Source organism: Urocitellus parryii, chromosome 10, assembly GCF_045843805.1.
Source record: "Urocitellus parryii isolate mUroPar1 chromosome 10, mUroPar1.hap1, whole genome shotgun sequence".
Lineage (NCBI taxonomy): Eukaryota > Metazoa > Chordata > Mammalia > Rodentia > Sciuridae > Urocitellus > Urocitellus parryii.
In genome coordinates, this window is record NC_135540.1 from 129,182,758 (window position 1) to 129,203,044 (window position 20,287).

Consider the following 20,287-nt stretch of genomic DNA (forward strand, 5'->3'; position numbering starts at 1 on the left):
TATTCCCGGAGCAAACACCCATGTAACCAGCACTCTCATTAAGAATCGGAACATGGTCAGCACCCCAGATTCCTTCCAGGCACTGTGAATGTTCCCAAGGGTAACTACCACCTTCACTTCTACTTGCTTCAGTGAGTTACCTGTATTTAGACTTTGTATAAATGTAATCACATAGCACATATGGTTGTGATGTGTGGCTTTCACTCATGATTATTTCTGTGGTGTTCATTGTTTGTGTTCCTCACAAAATCATGTTGATATCCTACCCCTCGAGGTGATAGTAGTGGAAGGTGGATCAATTGAGAGGTGATGATATCCTAAGGGTGGAGCCCACATGAATGGGATTAGTGCCCTTACAAAAGAGGTCTCAGAGAAACCTTATAATTTAAACCATATGGGAACACAGCTGGAAAGCACCATCTACCAGCCAGAAAGAAGGTCCTCGATGGGCACTGAACCTGCTGACACCTTGCCCTTGGACTTGCTAGCTTCCAGAACTAGGAGAAATGTATTTCTCTCATTTGTGGAATACTTGGCATCTTGTATTTTGTTGTATCAGCCACAAGACTAAGGTATTCATTGGTAGTATTGTATGTACTGGAGGTCTCTTTTTTCTTGTTGTATAGTATTTCATTGTTTGTATAAACAATTTTTTGTTTTAATGTTAATGAGCATTAGAATATTGGGCCAATATTAACACTGTTGCTATAGATATTTTTGTGTAGTATGTGTGTATAAATCTTTTTATGTGTAGACTGGACTGTGTTAAGTTCAAGATAAATTATGACTGATTAAAAATAAAGAGATGGTGAAAATGTTCCTACTTGTAAATACTTTCCCATAAGATGTTTCAAAAAAACCCAAGGGTTATTATAATATTAAATGTGATCACACACACACACACACACACACACACACACACAGACACACACACAGACACCACTTAGCACAGTGCCTACATATAGCAGATATTTAATAAATGTTCAATGAATATACATAAAGATCTTTGCAAAAAATAGTGGCTTTAAGGGCAGTTATGTATTTTAAATATAAACATAAAGCTACGTAAGTACATGACTTTGAAGTCTATCCAAGAACACTTTTGAATTCTGAAATATTGCTTATTTTATCCTGAATGTTTTTCTAGGTTCCCCTTTCCCCTTGAGTGGTAAATCTGAGAACAGAACACTGGTAGGGATATAATAATGCTGTATTAAATTCTTCTCTAATAGATTTACTTCACACTTAATACTACCTTGTCTAGGTGTAAAATCAGCTGACATAGTGGATCTGCATGTGCAGAGACACAGACTGAATGGTGCCCACGTGCAGTCCTCTCCTTGGCCGCATATACTCCCTCCCATCCCAATAAGCCTTTGCAACACAATCTCATTGCTCTTGAATTTGCAGACAGAATTTTGATTTTAGTAGAGACTCATGAAACAGTATTCGTACATCTGTCCGTTTGGAAAGCCTTCATTAGCAGACTAAATCCCTTAAAGTTGGCAAGAAGGGGCTGCTGGCTCTCCAAGTACTGTATATGGAGAGCTGACGGAGGGATCCAAATTTGAAAACTGGCTCCCATCTTCTTGTGATGTGTCATTTTGTAAATGGCTCAAAATGAAGCAAAAAGAGAAATCTTAGATTTTGTCCCTTTCCTCTTCTATTTTTTTCCCTGCTCTCCAAGCAAAACATGACTAAAAAAAAAAAAAAAAAAACAATCAGTTCATATGTGCTTACTTCTGCAGTGTGTAATGCTTCATAGAACTAGAGCTCCCTCAAGAAGGAACTGTCTTTCTCTTTTTATGATCAGAATGTAGACTGATAGCTGTCATTTTGACCTTGATGATCTCCCTCACATTTTAAAAATGTGCTTAAGCTATCTTGGAAAATAATGCTGATTAGTATTGCATGTCAGGTTAATGAAGTCAAGGGCTTTCCGAGTCAGGCAGGTGATAGAAAGGCAGGCAGGTGAAGCTTTGTGTAGAAGCCAAGAGGAAGGGGAGGAGCTGGTCTAAGTGGGGAATGGATGCTTTCCCTGATTGTATAAAAGGGCATTTTTAAAAATTTATTTTTAGTTATAGATGGACACAATGTCTTTATTTATTTTTATGTGGTGCTGAGGATTCAATGCAGTGCCTCACATGTGCTAGGCAATCGCTCCACCACTGAGCTGCATCCCCAGCCCTAAAAATGCATTTTAAGGAAATGAACTTGGATATTACTCAGTGTCTACTCTGTCTCCCTCCACATACACTTTGTGTGCATGTGTGTACACATACACAGTCACTTGGGCACAAATATGTTTCTTCCAAAACTACAGGGTTTTCTAAGAGATTGCATTTCTGGGATGCGTTTTTGTTATCCCTAGTTTAGATAGTAAAAGTATGATGAAGATTTAGCATAGTGGTACTCAAGGGATGGGGATTTGTGTGTATGTGTGTGTTTGTATGTGTGTGTATGTGCAAACACATGAATAATTAGATTGTGCCAGATTGCTTTGTAGAATACCTTACAATCCTCACTCTCATTAGTTTCTGGGGGTCTCTACATCCTTGTGGACATTCAGAGATCCAGCTTTCTTGTTTTAATTTTTTTATTTCTTTCTTTATGTACTTTTTAGTTGTAAATGGACACAATATATTTATTTTTATGTGGTGCTGAGGATCGAACTCAGTACCTCACATGTATGAAGCAGGTGCTCTACCACTGAGCTACAGTCCCGGCCCCAGTATTCAGCTTTCTAATTGTTGCACATTTAAAAGGTGGAGTATAATATCTCACTGGTGTCTTGGTCTTTTTCTGATTCCAATTTTGATAGTCCTTTTAAGTTTGCATGATTGTTTTGGGTTTCTTTTTTCTTTAAACTCTTGCTTGTTTCCTCTGCCCATTTTCAGTTGATTGCAGAATTCCCTGCAGGTTCTAGATATTAAAACCTCAGCAGAAGACATCCTCTCTCCCTTTCTGACCCATTAACTCCTTTACAGAATTAATTCTGTTGAACTCTGAGGAGCCTTCTTTTTTCCTCAAAGATTGTGCTGTGAAGTTTGATCAGAGTCTCTTTAGTCCAACGCGGAGGAAGGGGACAGTTTCTGATTCAGTCTCCAGAGAGACCTGGAGATGTTCTCAGAAGTCATCGGAGAGTAGCAACCTGCAGACAGGACTTGAGTCCATGAGATACCTCAAAAAATTTATGGCCTCTTGTCCCCAGTAGTAAGCTATGCCCAGCCAAAACACTGATGGCTCTTTGGAACAGATTGACTAAGGAGCTGACTACTGGAATTCTGCTGCTGAGGTGTGTTCCTTGCTCACAAGAGCCATTTGATCCACTTGGCACTCACCACCCTCACTCACTGAGGAGGACCCCTGATGAGAAATGGAAAGACTTCTGCTGACCATGTCCTCTGGGAGTCTGCAAACCAATGCAAAGAGTACAGAGCCATTGTAATGTTGGATCTCCTGTTCATTTTTTATTTATGGGTACAATCTTGGCATAATGTAAAAAGAGAATAAAGTATTAGAATGTTCTATTTCTAAACGAAGACTGGGAAAACATAAGCTTATGACGTTCTTTCTAAAATTTGAGATTCTTTTTAGCTGAATGTTTTACAGATCAAAATAGCATTATGATCACAAGGTCTGCATGAAATGATTCCAGTTATCAGTTGGCATTGGGCATCCTAAGTCAGCTAAGGAAAAATAGCATACCCTATGAAAGTCTAGACACATGAAGTACAATGACCGAAGCACTTAATTGAATGATAAATACTATCCTGTAGCTGACAAGAGTGTTACTGTGGCCAGTAATATTTTTAAATATCCAGAAGTTGCTTCTGCTCTAAATATTCCACCACTTCCCCTGGTAAAAATTATTCTATGCCTGCACGATACTGTGCACAGTTTTACAAGCCATTCAGCTTGTAAAACTTAACTGTATTCTTGAATTCATTTTCCTACTCTCAGACATCCACCTTTTACACCCTTCCTTTTTGACAAAGTGTGTCATAGGAAGTCGCCCTATCTCCTGCCTGTCAGGGATACTGAATTGCCTTTATAGCTTTGACTTCCTTTTGAGTTACTATGTGGCATGTCTTTTTAAGAGTGTCAAAAATTCCATAAGTAATGTTTTTTATCCATTTCCTAATGCCTGCCATGGTTTTGAATATTGGAATATACATTTAGAGCTATCAGCTCTACTAAAAAAGAATTTGATAAGTTAAAATTTCAAACATAGGTTTGAATCTGTGTGCAATTTTTCAACTTTATTCTAAACATCTTAGAAATTTTATCACTGATCTGAAAGTAGAGATGGCACAAAAAATAAAGTACAATGAGCATTTAGAAATTGAACTCTTTGTTTCTTCTGAAGAAATGAACATATTTCACAATTGCTAATGTGATAGCAAAATAGAATATTATAGTTGCTCACAACTGACCTTAACCAGTTAACTAATAAATTTCCATGAACTTCCAGTGGTCCCGCATACCAGGCTCTTACTAAAGCATATTGAGAACCCTTTGATTGACCAATAAACAATGAAAATTGCCAAGTCAACTGCTTCATTCTGTGACATCAAAGTACATGCTCTCCATGCTTGGTTAGAATAATCACTAAGAAAACCACTTTTGAATTTTGGAATACTGGATTTGTACCTACTATCAAGCCACAATGAATTTCTTCACTGGCAGGTACATGAGCTCTAGAGGTCTTTGTTTTATTCTTTGATACTTTTATGTTATTATATTCACAAAAGTATGCTACAGGAAAAATATAATTATCTAAAAGTCTTACTTCAATCACCTTTTAAAAGTGCAACTCCTTTTCCAGTATTTTCAATGATACTTTTTGTCCATATGTTAATGGACTGCTGGTAATGGAGGATCTCCAACAGTTATCTGCTCTGCCGTATTCTCCAAAGTTTCTCCTTTTTTTTTTTTTTTTAAACAGGAAACTTCTTGGTGATAAAAGTTGGCAATACAGCCAATATGTTGGCACCATTAGCAATAAAGAAATTATGAAGCTGTGCATTTAACTAACATCACTAATGAATCATTAAATTCAGCTAATCAACTTATAAAACTTATCAGAATAAGAGAGAGAAGACATGAATAATGATGATAAGGCGCATCCTATGTATTGAGTGCTTCCTGTTGACTCATCCTGCTGACTTTGGAAAAACTTTCTGAGGTCACTGGTGCTAACAACCCTAGGAGGTGGCTACAGTCATACCCCTATTTTAGTGATGTAGAAACTGAGGGTTATGGAGAGAAAGGCTAAATCTCTAGCTCTGGATAAAGACTTGGTGAACCAGTTAGACAGGAAGCAAGCCTAACATTCCCAAAGTGTTGAGAGCCACAGCCAAAGGGGCCCCAGCAAACTTCCAGCTGCCAGCAAACTTCCAGCTGCCGGCTGATGATTGGCTCACAGTGGCCCCAGCAACATCTAGCTGATTGGCTCCTCTGCGGTGATGTTCATTGGGCTGTTTCCCTGCCCTTCAGACTGCCAGCTGATGATTGGCTCACAGCAGCCCCAGCAACATCTAGCTGATTGGCTCCTCTGCGGTGATGTTCATTGGGCTGTTTCCCTGCCCTTCAGACTACGGAACTGCTCATTGGGGGACTTCTTTGGCTCCGCCCATGCGACCCAGCCAATCGGCCTCAAGAGCAGGAGGATTGGGGGAGGTGGTGTGGTTGGTGTGGTGAGAGGCTTGTGGAAGCCGGTGGTGGCAGTTGGGCTCTGAGGGTTTTTTCCTTTGGAGCTGTTTTGCTTGGCGTTTATAGTTCTAAAAATAAAGTTAGTTTCTTTTGACAAGTGGCTCCTGAATTGTGCCCAGCCAGACTGCGGCACCAAAGCCCTTCTCTTAGTGACTACATTTGAAGGTGGATCATTGTGCTGTGCTTCAGTGAGGACAGAACTGGCTGAGTCCTGATAAGGTATTCACAGGATTCCTGGCCTCTCACACTGCACCACATTCACACTCCTGTCCCACCATGTGGGGCTACATGGGCCTCCAAATGAGATGAAGAGGACTGCAGGGTATTACAGAAAGCCTAACACACTGAGAACCGTAGAATGAATGGCAACATGTGCAGTCCTGCATGCGTGTCTCCCTGGCACATTCTTCTGTGACACCAGGCTCCCCGTAGGATGGTTTCAGGAGGTGGGCCTTTGGGAGGCAGCTACATTGTGAGGGTGGAGCCCCCCACCCTGGGATTAGTGCCTTTATAGAAGGGATCCCCAAGAACACTCTCACCTTCTTTCTACCACATGGACATAGACTGAGAAGTCAGCAGTCTGCAGCTCAGGAAAGGGACTTCATCAGAACCAGAACCTACTGGCACCTGGATCTTGACTTCCAGCCTGTAAGACTGAGAAATCAATTTCTGTTATATATAATCCCACTCAGTGTATAGCAGCCTAAACTAAGACAGTGAATATACATATAAATGGTATAGGTCTCTTAAATGATCAAGCTAGAGCAGTTGATTTAATTAATTTTCTATAGCATATGATTAAGCAAGAAAGATAGGATGAAGAGTCAATTTTATAATATAAATTCATGTTTTGAAAATGAAATAATGGCATAGAAAACTCCCTATATAATACTTATCTCTTATCTATAGGGCATATGTTTCAAGACCCCCAGTAGATACCCCAAACCATGGATGTCCAAAACCCTCTAATTTAATACTTTTCCATCTTAACTTATTAAAGCCTTAACTTGTTATGCACTAAGGCTTTAACTTTTGCAGTTTGATGCAACAGTAAATCAAGCATGAATTTCTTTTTCCTTCTTTACAATTACACAGATAGAAGATTCATTTTGACCAAAGATCTTAGTATATTTGTCTTATGAAGTTTTTTTTCTTTCCTGTTAAGAACTTTCCCTTTCTTACTTAAAGGAAACACTTTATAGCTCCTCTTTGGCATATCAGAGTTGCCACCATCATTACTTCTGAACTTTGGGTCCATTGTTAAGAGAAATAAGGATTATTTGATCCTAACCACCGTGGTACCATAATTTTTGATCTTGTAACCAGGAAAGCTGTCTGGGGGACTATGGAGAGACAGCATACGTAGCATGTATACATTGGACAAAATGGTGATTCATAATCTGAGGAGCAGGAATTGTGACTTTGAGATATTTTATCATGTTACTCAGAACATCATTCAATTTACAACTTATGAATTTTTTTATGTAGAATTTCTTATTTAATATTTTCAGACCTTGGTTGACCATGAGGAACTGAAATAGTAAAAATTAAACTGTTAATAAGCAAGAGATACTATACATGTATATTTGTGTGTATACATTTAGAAAAAAGTAAGAAACCTAAAAGCAGATGCTAAATAGGTTACTTTACAGTAGTGATTATAGTGGTCATAGTGGAGAATGTAGTTTGAGTAGTAAATAAAACAAGAAGCAAAAGACCATGTTAATTAAAACTAAGTAAACCAGAAGCAACAAAATTACCCTATCATGAAAAATATCCTGATTTATAGAGAATAATATATATTGGTTGTTAGGGAATGAATGGTATCCTCCAAAAAGTACTGACTATGGTGCCTCAGAAAGTGGCCTTATTGGAAATGATTAAAATAAGGAGATTAAAGCAGGCCCTAATCCAGTGTGACTGATGCCTTCATAAGAAGGATAAATTTGGACACAGAGTCAGAAACACTTGGAAAGTTGATGTGAAGTGATATGGGAATAAGATGGCCATCTACAGACCATGGAATACTTGAGGCTACCAAAAGCTAGGAGAGAGACTTAGAATGGTACCTAATGGTTCCTCAGAGGGAACCAGCATTGCCATTTTACATGGGTTTTATAATTCCAGATGCTAGTACACTAATTCCTGTTATTTAAGCTACCCAGTTAGAGGTATTTTATTTTCATTTTTTTCAGTTGTTGATGAACCTTTATATTTATTTGTATGCAGTGCTCAGAATTGAGTCCAGTGCCTCATGCATGCTGGGCAAGTGCTCTACAACTGAGTTTCAACCCCAGCCCTAGAGGCACATTTTTATAGCAACTTCTATAACAAAGGAATACATGGGAGTGTATGCATACATTCATCACCAAATCAAAGAAGGTTGAGTATAACATCTTTCATTCATGGAAATGCATGGAGACATGGTCAAGTAAATAAAGACATAGTGTCAAGATAATGTCTGGTGCATCCTTCTATTAAACTGAAAGGAAATGAGCGTGCTCTCTCTGTAAGTAGATGTGAGTTGAAACACCAGCTCTGTCACTTGTATCTTGTGTGAACTTGGCCAAGCTGCTCTGGGTTTCTCATCTGTTCCATGACACTGATGGCACTCATGATTTAAGATTGCTTGAGAGTAAATGGCAAAGTGATGTTGTAGCACTGCAAGGCCTTCCTTGCTGCCCCAGGCTTTTCTACTTGTTCTCCCCTGTGTCTGGCAGGTGTTGTCACAGGTGACTCTATCCTCTGTGTCACACTTTGGACAGCCTCCCCTGACCAGCCATTCTGTCCTCATTTTGTTCTTCTATAGCACCCACTTTATCTGACCCATAGCAGTTTTTACAACCTCACATTATTTTTTCTCTTCCTTCCTAGTTTATTTCTTATTTTCCCTACAGTACATCCATACCATGAGGAAAGGAATTATTTTTAAACTATGCACCATTGTGTCTTCAGTGCCTAGAATATTGTCAAGCACAGAGAAGGCAATCAATAAATGCTGAATGGATGACAGGATGAACAAAAGTGTTTGGCGTGGTATTTGTTACAGGGCACATGTGGTAAATGTTGTCTACTTTTTCTTGTTGTTATGTAAGTATATGATACCTTCAGTGACATGTTCCATAATCCACATGTGGAGGAAGAGAAAGAACTCAGTTATCAGCACCCTTGGGCACTGCAAACATGGGATCATACTTTCCCTGGCATGGACAAACAAAATCTGATATGAGGCCTATTTTCAATCATCATTACTTGAAAATGTATTCAGGGCCCATGAGCCACATCATCTATTCAAGTTTAATATTATAAACATAGGCAAATAGCTATCCAAGGGTCTACAGGTACCTTTTATATAATTTGACCTCAGTGGCATAGGTAGTTGTCAGAAACCTAATTATGTTTAAATATAAAATAGGAACCACTGCTCTTTATCCAGAAATGTCACAGCATTCCATCTGGAGAATGATATGGTAGTTGCTGAGAAACTGCATAAGGTAATTATAATTGTTGGACAGAGTGTTAGCATAAAACCCAACAAAATAAATAGATCCAGGTAAGTAAATTATAGTGGTCCATTGGTAATTCATTTGGATTTGTAATCTAATTGTAAGAAATAGTAGCCTGGATATTATTAATGGCAAAACAGTGGTGGGTATGTGGATTCAAAGCAATTAAAATTAGCCTGTATAGGCATTAATTCTTATTCCTCTGTAATCACATCAGTCACATGTGACTACCAAGGGCATAAACCTGTGTGGTACATACATTAATGTTCCTTCAAGGGATCAAAATATATCAAGATTTTTAAAACTGGGATGGATGGTTCTAGAGAGACTGGGACACAGTTACAGACCCTTTTTTTTTTGTGCAAGCTTTCAGAGTCAGGAGGTTGCTTTGGCATGTGGAACGCCTTTCCATTATTCTTGTTGCCACAGTTCTAACCTGTGCTGAGGAAAAGTTGTCATCTTTCAATGGAGCTCCTGCTCATGTGTGACTTCTGACTCTGGAAAAATAGACTGTTTTGTCCGTCCTTTGTTTAGCTGTGCTGTAACAAGATTGTAGTATGTCCTGCGTTTCTTCAAGCTAAACATCTCAAATGACTTCACAACACTTATTTCTTTGGAAAATAGAGTCTGAATTGGCCCTGGGTCCCATCATGGATTTTCATCCATTCAGAAACTAAGAGAGGAAGGAGTGGGACTCAGGATATATGCGGTTGCCGTGTTAGAAAGAGAAGTTCCTGCAAAGCTGGATGTTATCTCTGCTACTGGGACAGATACTGGGATTTTCTGATCCTCCATGAGCATTAGAGAAGGTACTTATGATAAATCCAAATTGAAATATCATGTGATTATCCACATATAATTGAAACATGAATTTATGCCTCATTCAGATTGATAAGTAGGCATTATAGTGATTGGATGATTTGCTCATTTAGTAGGATAAAACATTCGTAAATTGGCCTTGTATTCTAAATTTTATTTTTAGAAATCACTTTATAAGGATTATTGTCATATTTGAACCAAAGTTTGCCAAATTGCATCCCATGCCACACAAATGATTTTTAACATATTAATGGACATTCCTTAAAAAACAGGATACCATGAATCTTCCAATCTCATGAGACTCCAGTGTGCAAAGTGTTTCTGATTTTACAATTCTTGTATCATACCATGTGACAATATTTTAAAACTAGAGTTAAACAGAATGGCCATATTATATTACTAGCCTAATTTGTTCATTCTCCAGAAAAATACATTTTACATAAATTCTCTGGATGTATGACCACACATGAGATAATTTTTAGTGACCATCTGGAGTGTATTTTATAAATGTTAAATTTACATGTCATGTATGATATATAGTACTTTATTACATGTTATACAAAGTTTTTTTTATTAATTTTGAATTTGAATAGTATTGTTAATACTTGGCACAATTTTAACACCAACTATAATATTATGGGAGCATATTATACCTAATTCTTAACTGCTTATTACTTTTGAAATACAGTAATATTTAATATTTTTTTCTCTTTTGTGCTTTTAAGATTTCATTCTTTAATGTGGACCATTTTTATATGAATAATTTAAAAACCTTATACACAGATACACAAGCATACACACACACACACACACACACACACACATGAACTCATTATGAAATAGTGGAATTGTTAAGTCATTAAATTGAATATTCTTTTATTCAATAAAACAAAATATATCAACAAAGTGTATATATTTGGCATATTCTGCCTTTTAATTTAGCCTACAGAATAGCTAAATGCATTTTTAGTAAAGCAAATTCCCCCCAAAAGAATAAAAAGTGCTTTAGAAATTTCAATATTAGCTTTTAGATCATGGTACTTTCTATTTATTTATTTAATGAAGGCAATAAATTGAAAACCCACGTTGGCCACCAGACTCAGTGTTTGCCATGGAAGTGTTTTTGTTTTTCCTTGGGGGAGGTATTACATAAGCACTGCAAACATGTTCATACTCCTCAAACATTGCAAACCCACTGGAGTCAGTTCATAACATAGTTTTGGTAGTTTGTGCTGCTGGAACATTTTCATGGGGAGCCATCTCATACTGAAGTTCTTTTTGACATTTTAGTGTAATACTCTTATGGTCTGAATGTTTGTGTTCCCTTGAAATTCATATGTTGATACCCAGTGCCCAGGGCAATAGTATTAAGAGATGAGGCTTTTGGTAAAAGATTAGGTCACAAGGGTGGAGTCTGAATGAATAGTATTAGTGACCTCATAAAAGAGGCCAAGGAATTCATTCACACCTTTCATGGCATGAGGCACCCTCTTTGAAACAGAGAGTGATCCCTCACCGGATGCGAAATCTTGGACTTTCCATCCTCTAGAACTGTGATCAATAAATTTCCATGGTTTGTAAATTGCCTGGTCTAAGCTATTTTTCTATACCCGATGGGCCAAGATAACTACCCTTTAAAAGTCTAAAGATGGATCTATCATCCTCCCAGTTCTGAGGAATACACAAACCAATTGTGATCTTGAGTTCTGAGTATAGCTCTGTTCTGTGGTCTGCAGTGACCAGAAAGACACATGTCCATTTCCAGAAAGAAGGCAATTGTATTTGGAATTCAGAGAATTACAGAAGCAGAATTTTGAATTATGAAATTAGGAAAGTGGCAGGGGATGAGTTAGTCATCTTATTTGCAACCAACTTCTGAATTCATCGTGGGTGTTTTGAGTAAATTTATGCTGTAGAACTAGTTAAATCAGTCTTTGCTTCAGATTCGTTGTGTGGGAAAAGTCTCTATTATCCTTTGAGAGGAAAAAAGCCTACATATGTTACTCCTGGTCACCCTAACTTATCTTACTTCCTTATTTTTCCCGTGTGTGTGTGTTGGTGGGGGGCGGGGAAGCAATTTTTCAACAGGGCACATCAAACAGCTGAAATGCAGCCCAGCCCTTCGTCTTTGTCCTTATGTCCCCCAACTCCCTACTAGGCATCAGCCCTGTGGACTTGAGCCATTCTCCTTGGAGCCTTGACATCAGAGAACACATCTTCATGTCCCGGATTCCTCCTTCCTTGTCTCTCCTATTTCTTCCTTCCATTTAGCACCCTCATTTTGAAAGACAGTGAAAGCATCATTGCCTCTGAATAACTTTTTCCATCTTTCTCAGGAAGAATTATCCCCATCTTTTAAGCTCATCCAATTTGTTTTATATCTTGATAAGATAATTGATCAGGCAATATATCAAGTTTATATAACTTAGACATGTCTCTTTTAGTAGACTGTTTTCTCAAAAACAGGGATAATTTATATATTTTTTGTCTGTCTAATGCTTAAGTTCTTGATTGGTGCACAATAAAATTGGTATGTGAACATCTTACATGGATATGTATTTATTCCTTCTAAACAGATTGGAAAACCGAGACTCGGAGTAGTGACATGATTTCCCCGAGATCAATAGCTAAGAAATGACTGAAACAGGGCATGAACCCAAGTCTTCCAATTCGAATGCCCATGCATTTGTCACCAGCTCATCTGAGTGCATTGACCCATGGCATATACTCTCATTGTGCAGTGGCGAATTCCTAAAAGGGTCAGGAGAAGTACAATTCAAGAGAATGAGAAAGGAAGCCCATATTTTGAGGCAATGTTCTCTGACACTTAATAGAATTCCTCAAAGAGAAAATCATCCATTTGGATTAGACAAGCTTGCCTTGGAAAGTCATGGTCTTTTTGTGTATTTTGTTTAAATTTAGACCAGGCTTGATTTAGGTCAGTTTCCTGTTCCTCAAATTACATTAGCCAATACATGATATTTCTCAAATAAATCTTAGAATACACTGAAATCACATTTTGTTTATAGTGTCTTTTGTGCATATAAGTAAGTGGTTACTATTCTGATAAATTGGATCATTCCATTTGCATTAAATTTAAAGTGCATAGTTTTATCACATTCCCATCAGATTCAGTTTGGGGACCTTATTTTCTTCAATCAATTTAATCTTCAATTAAAGTCACATGATTCAAAGGTTATAGTTGTGTAGAGTTTCATGTACTTCCAGTTAATTTTAAGATCCAATACCTCATGTGAAATGATCTAGAGAATCTCAAGAAATATTGTCGCTTATTTTTATATTGAGTTAAAATAAAAAGTCTGGTGGTGAATTTCACTGCTTTTAATGAAACATCAATGCTCCTAGTTTAGCTGGGATTTATTCTGTGAGCCTGGAACATATTTTCTCACTTTTTAGATGCTTTGTTTCTCCTGCAATTAGAATAACTAAGTACTCAGTTGTCATGGAAATCCTCCCCTGTATAAAAATTCTTAAAACAGAAGCTCTCTTGATTTGTCTCTTTTCAAAGAAGGCAATTACTACCGCCACCTTTATCCCCCCCACACTTTGTGCTTCTCTTCATATCTCCCAGTACCTCCCAATTCGAATTGTTTTGTAGCCGTCTTGTGATACTTGATCTCTAGATGCAAATGTCTCTTCATTCATGAGAAGTGTAATAATATTCAAAGTATGTTTCAAGCTTTTAATAGTTGACAGTAATCATTGAAAAGGTGCACAAATGTACCTTTGAGACATTGTTACTTTGGCTACTTTAGTTTAATTCAATCTCAGAATATTCTAGAAGTTCCTTAGAAATAGACTATTGTACTCTCAGAGGTAAATGCTGGCCTGCCTCAGTACTCAGACCCTAACCCAGAGCCGCATCCCATTCACCTGGAGGAGATTTCACTGCAAGTGAGCTGGTGAGTCAACCGATGTGTTTATTACCAGTACATTGATCCAGGTAGGCACTTAATTATTATTTGTTCCCCCAAAGGAATCACTGAAACTTCATGGTCAATATTATTCCCCAGACTCCATTTAAGCATTAAATAAAACGCATCAACAGGAGAGTTTACCAATGTGGGGATGCTTGCCGATTAAGCACCCACACAGTTTCCCTTTACATTCACCATTGTGTTTGAAGGAAAGGCAACAAGAGAAGTGGATTATAACAAATGCAGAACAATATGTTTAGATCATAGAGGTGGCTTGGCAGGAACAAATGCCTCTCACTCAAAGTAATGAATGTCTTCCTAAGGGGTTGTGGATATACTTAGGGTCTTTAAATCAAATTAAATTTCAAATGTCCCAGGGTAGCTGATTTAAAGGAACCTGTGGTGAATCCATTTAATAAGGATGCTGGGCATATCTAATTTATTATTATTTTTTTTATTTTTGCATTGGGTTTTAGAGTCACATTATACATAATTTTTCTGAAGGATAGGTTACTTTAAAATAATTAAATTTGTTTAACCTGACTGAGAGTAGGTACTTGATCCATCCTGTCAAGGTGAGTACTTGGCATGTGAAGGCATTCCAAAGTTATTGTTGGAAAATGAGTAAATGCAATATCCTCTAAAATATGGGATATGTGAAAATTTGGGTTGTTTTATTGAATTAGTAGGAAGTAAGAATTTCAATAAATGCTCTAGGAAATAGAGATAGGAAAATCGATTGAACATCAAGGCATTGTCTCTAAAGGATGTAGGGTAATGAACTGCAGCAAGGAAGGCTCAGTGTTCATAGCTCCCTGGGCTTGATTCCCTTCCTTCCTCCTGGGGCTGCTAATTCCTTTCATTCCACAGCACCACTTGGTTACTTATTATTCTAGAGTTAATGTAGGGTCAGAGCAGGAGGAGCCTGATGCCCTTCACACTGAAGGAAAACCCTGAGGACAGGCTTGAGTCACCGTGGAGAGGGAGGCCAAGAGCCCAGCAGCTTGTCAGGACCCTGGTCAGCACTCTGGGGGCTGACTGGAGTCTCCAATCCAACAGAGCACTCAACTCTGCTTGGTATTCTTCATGTATCTCCCAATTCTGGCTCTCTGTCCAAAGAGGTATATGGTCATTTAAACTTTCTGCAAATTACTGGAAACTTCTTTCTCACCATTTGCCATTCCTTCTCTCCTGCCATACTCAGAGTCAATAGGAGATCTCACTCCTACTTCCCAGGGGCAGAAATAGTGCCCCTCACATAGAAATCCCCTTCAATTCTTGCTGCCACAATGCATTGTACTGACAATCACCAGCTTCTCACATTCCTGCTTCCTTTTCCTAAGACAGAGCTCTCCAGCTGATAGCTCCTTGGTCTGCCCCTTTAAGAAAATAATTATAGGGGTTATTCCTTCTCTCTGCCATATCATTAACTTCTGATTCTTTATGGTTTCTTCTCATCAACATTTGAAATGCTCAAGATACCTTCATTTTAAAAAAGCAAAACTTTTTGGACTCTGTATCTATTTCCAGTTATAGTTCCTTCCTTCCCTGCCAGCACAGCCAAGAATCTTGGAAGTTATATGTTCTGTCTCTTCTTTCCCTTCATCTTCTCCTCAGTTGAAAACTGGTTTTGTTCTTGCTACTTATCAAAATGGTCTTCCAAGGATACTAAATGGCCTTGTCCCAAATCCAGTGGAAACACTTCAGTCCTTACCTTATTGAAGTCCCTGTGGCACGTGACAGTGCTGACCTCTCCTGGGGCAGGCTCTGCCTGTCAACAGCTCCCTCCACTCCTGTGCATGCATCTGCTTCTTGGGAATCTCCACCTGCTTATTCTTCTCGTAAATCATGGGGAGCAAAGTGGTTCCCATGCTGTAGCCAGAGTTCCCACTCTGAAACACAAATTGGATCATTCCACTTTCCTATTTAAATCCCTAACTGCTTTTTCATTAACTTGCAGATAAAATTCAAACTCCTTAGTAGGGTTTATGAAGAGTTTTATGTGTCCTCAGGTTCCTGCCTTTAGTGACATCTCTTGTTATTATCATCCTCATCCTTGCTATTCCGTGTTTAAGTCCTTACCCAACCATCTTTTCCCCATCCTGAAAAAAAATCTTGCTCTGGCTTTTGAGACTTTTCTAGAGCTCCTCTTTCTGCTTGGAGTCCCTCCCTCTGCCCAGGTCCACTCTGCCTCTTCATTATGTGACTTGCTTTGGCCAGCGAAACATAAGCAGATAAGACATGCATTCATCCTGAAGGGAAGTGTTAAGGACAGCGCTTTGCTGCGCTTGCTTTTCTCTACCTCTGCAGTGGAAGCCTGTGTTACTTCTAGGTCCAAAGTACATGAAAAGGGAAAGAATGTTTTCCTGAACTTGGTGTGTGTGTGTGTGTGGGGGGACAGTTTCTACCTGGCTTGCAGCATATCACAGATGTTTGTACCAAAATGTCCATTGCAGATAAGAGTTATTATCTCAACCAACCAAAAAAAAAAAAAAAGAGAGAGAGAGAAGAAAGAGAAAAAAGAAAGTTTTTGCCTCTTAATTTGCTTAAAATATGATGATATACATGTACTAAATATTTTACTAAATGTTCAGTTTAGTTCTATGTCAGTCTTCTAGGGTTGCTAAAACACGTTACTGCAAACTAGTAGCTTAAACTGACATGAATGTATTCCCTTACAGTTTGGTGTTTAGAGGTTCGAAATGGGTTTCACTAGGATAGAATAAAGTTATTTTTCTTTTTGTTCCAGCTGAGAAGGCATAGCGGCCAGCCTATGTGCCTGTGTGGTGGCAAATAGATTTGTTTTCCTGTCCAAACAGTCTTTAGTAAAAGTGACAAATGGTTCTATGTGAACCCCCAAATGAAACTATAGGCCACAGTGGCCAGTGGAATAATGATTCATTTGATTGCTTGTTCTACTATTTTGAATGAACAAGTGTTGGTTGGTGTAACAGGGCATTCCATTACCACAAAGGCAGGCCTTGGAGTAAACCACACAAGTTCTCAGGACAAACTGCAAGAGTGTTTTTCATCACAGCTGAATTCCTTCCTGTACATCTACACTACAATATTGGAAGCTATCAATTGTTATTTTGCTTGATTTATTTGTTATGAAGCATTCTTGAATTTCATGATATGGAGGGGAATTGTTGATGAGAAACCACACAATATGGTTATGTAGACTAAGAATATTAATCAAAATCACTTAAAGCTCAGATATGCAAACCCAGTGGATCAGCAGAGTCTGATGTGTCAGACTTTCACACAAATGGATACTTGAATTCTACTCCAGATCTTTTGAGATCTTGGGATCAGAAGCTACTGATTTCAAGGTTTGTCTTCAAGGAGCTTCAGATCAATGACTTTGAAGAAAGATGTAGTTTAATTATTAGACAATGATAATCTGTGTCAGTTAAAGTATTAAAAACAATGTGTAGTCATTTTGACAGTTGAGAAGAGACATTCAGTTTTGATAATAGTTCTGTCTTTGAGATGAAGAGCAGAATAAAGTGAAACGTAATGAAGAGATTAATTTTGTCGTCAAGATGGAAAGTAAGATAGCAACAAAGAAAAGAGATTACTTAACGGAGCAAAATTCAATGAATATCTAATGAAAGTCTATTGTGTGTTGGGCCATTGGGGTGGGTTCTAGGGAAACTCAAGCTGAGACAGTATGGTTTAGCAGTAAATTTACTGTTGTGGGAACAAGACAGACATGAGTTCAAATTTCAGCTCTGCCTTGCAAAAGGTGCACAACTTTAGGTGGAGAGCTTAGCTTCTATAACATTTAGTCTTCCCAACTATTTAATAGTGGTGATTTCCATTTCAGACTGTAATAAAAATCAAATGTACATAACAGAGGCCCCAACTCACTAAAGAGCTCCATTTTTATTTAGGATCCAAAGTTAAAATAGTCTCATGAAAAAAAAATGTGCATATAAATCAGAATATTAATTGCAAATAATAAACCTACTGTATTAAAATACATTGAAGTTGAGAGATAAGTTGAGAAAGACTCAACTCTTATAAAGGAAGTGGAACCCAAGATATGGAAAGTCAGGTATAATTGGAATTCCTGGTGGGCAGAGTACTGGCTTCCTGAGTGGGTACATGTCATAATCCCTATGACCTGGAAGTATTTGACATTGCCGCAAAAGGGAACTAAATTTGCAGATGAAATCAAGGTAGTCAATCAGCTGACATTAAAATAGGAAAATTCTGCTGGATTATCTGGCAGGCCCAGGGTAATCACAAGGAGCCTTCAATGTGTTCCTGCGAGGGAGAAGAGTCAGAGAAATATAGTATCAGAAACATTCCCCTGGCTACTGTTGGCCTTGAGGGTAGAAGGAGCCACAAGCCAAGAACTGTGAGCAGCCTCCAAAAACTAGAAAAGGCCAGGCAGCCGATTCTGCCCTGGCACCTTTGGAAAGGAGCACAGCTTTGGTAACATGTTTATTTTCATCCAGTGAAACCCATTTCAAATGCTGGACCACCAGACAGTAAGGTCAGACATTGTGTTGGTTTAGGCCACTAGTTTGTGGTAATGTGTTATGGTAGTCATGCAAACTGATATAGCACTAAATCAAACAAGTGGCCAAGGTGAAATTGAGGGTTCTCCTGACAAATAGATGACACATTTGAGGACTTGATGTTGTGGGAGATAATGGTTAGAGAGAACCACAGTATTTCTGTATGTTTAGAACGTAGGACATATGAGTGAGAGTTAGACTTGACTCCAAAGGAAAAGGCAAAAGATAGATTATAAAAGGCCATGCCCATCCTTCAGAGAAGGGTAACCTTTGTGTTGAAAACAGAAGGGGGTCCTTGAAGGGCTTCCCTGATAAATGAGCCAGTAGGTAATATATAAAAGAATATAAACTATTGGGTATAGACAAATTTAATTTTCCTCATTTGATATACCAAAAATGGATCATTCCGTCATTTTGAGGTATGATCTAAACTATAAACTTGTCATATTTGCTGATTCAAGTTCTGTTTGCTGCTCATTTCTGGAGTGTGCATTCAAATGTTCATTTAAATTCTTCTAGTGCTTTGGCTCCTTGTTTGCCCTCCTTGGAGGAAGCCTCATCCCAAGGTGACAGAAGAGATGCAAAGGCATTTTGATTCTCCAATGTCTTTCATCTCTCACTCACTTCTTAAAGACAGTTGTTGCATTGAGAAATGGGATCTCCAGGCTAACCTATCCCCTGTATAAGGACAAAATGATTCAGAAGAATCAGCTGACCAGAGATCTTTGTATTGACAACTTTGCATTGTTGTGGAGCAGAAAGGATGACTCTAGAAACAAAAGAATCGTTCGTCCTTTTATCCAACCAGTCTTTATTGAGCAGCTAATTTTTGCTTGGCACTGAACCTGACACTAGTTATATATTGGTGAAAAACCAAATATGGCACCTTCTCCGGGATACTATGGTTCTGTGCATGTATGGAGGGAGATGATCATATAAGCAAATGCACACAAAGTATGTATCTAAAATTTGTGCTAAATTTCAGGAAGGAAAGGAGCATGGGACTTTGACAGAGAAAGAAATGGGAAGCTAGAGGATGTGAATTTAGGTCTGGGCTGTCCAGAATTTTTTGAGGGAGGGATATTTGTGACAAAACTTGAAGAGTGGGAAGGAACAATTTAGGGGAGGGAGGCAGAATTTTGCTGGCAAAAGGAATGGTGTGGAGGGTCCTGAGGTTAGAAGGAAGGACAGTGAGCTTGAATGAGACATGCACAAGGACATGGAACTGGAGGAGGCAAAGAATGTCACATTCCCACAAGCCACATCTGGAACTAGTGGGGTGGTCTTGGTCAACCTGCTCAGACTTTATAACCTTGGTACTTTGACTATCAATTGAGGTCATTGAAGTGGATGGTCTCTGAGACTTTGTAAAAGGATAAGACTCATTGATTCCATTTTTTACACAAAGCATAAAGTGACAAAAGAATAAGCTACTTAGATTATTGGAAAGCCTTGGTTTTTAGGCACTATTTACTGAGGACTTGATTAATGCAGAGTGCCAGGGGGCAGGAGGAGTCACACTCCTCAGCATTCGCTCTCTGGGCGATGCTGTTACTTTGGTCCCTCTCCTGGGACTGTAGGCTGGTGTTGGAAGGAGCTCGAGTACCACTCCACCACCCACACACAACTTTTGTAGCAGCACTGAGAAGCTCCATGCTGCCTGCGAATATCTCAAGCCCACTCCAAGACCTCAGGATGCTGGTGGCTTCTCGGCTCTCCTCCCCTCAGGCTGGCTACAAGAGCCTGATTACATCATCCGCTGAAGGAGTGTGGGCTTTCT